The sequence below is a fragment of the Buceros rhinoceros genome, unplaced genomic scaffold, assembly GCF_000710305.1.
Source record: "Buceros rhinoceros silvestris isolate BGI_N320 unplaced genomic scaffold, ASM71030v1 scaffold22324, whole genome shotgun sequence".
Classification (NCBI taxonomy): Eukaryota; Metazoa; Chordata; class Aves; order Bucerotiformes; family Bucerotidae; genus Buceros; species Buceros rhinoceros.
In genome coordinates, this window is record NW_010406792.1 from 506 (window position 1) to 789 (window position 284).

The window sequence follows — 284 nt, forward strand, 5'->3', positions numbered from 1 at the left end:
AGCCCTGCAGGGACTCGGTGTTTGTCCTCAGCAGGGGTTATGGAGGCTCCTCTGAAAGAGGGGCTTCTGATGCTGGGGCCTTCTTGGGTCCCCATCTCCCAGCTGAGATGCTCTGATGGGCTGCATCAGTGCGACTCGCTGCCCAGGCCCAGAAATCCCCTGCCTGGAGCGGAAGGCACTGGAGCGTGCTGCCGGCGTGCTCGGAGGAGCAGCGTTGAGGTGGTGGATCCAAGGCCACGTTCAGCAGTTTGCCTGCTGGCTTTAGGGTAGCTGGCGTGTCCCTG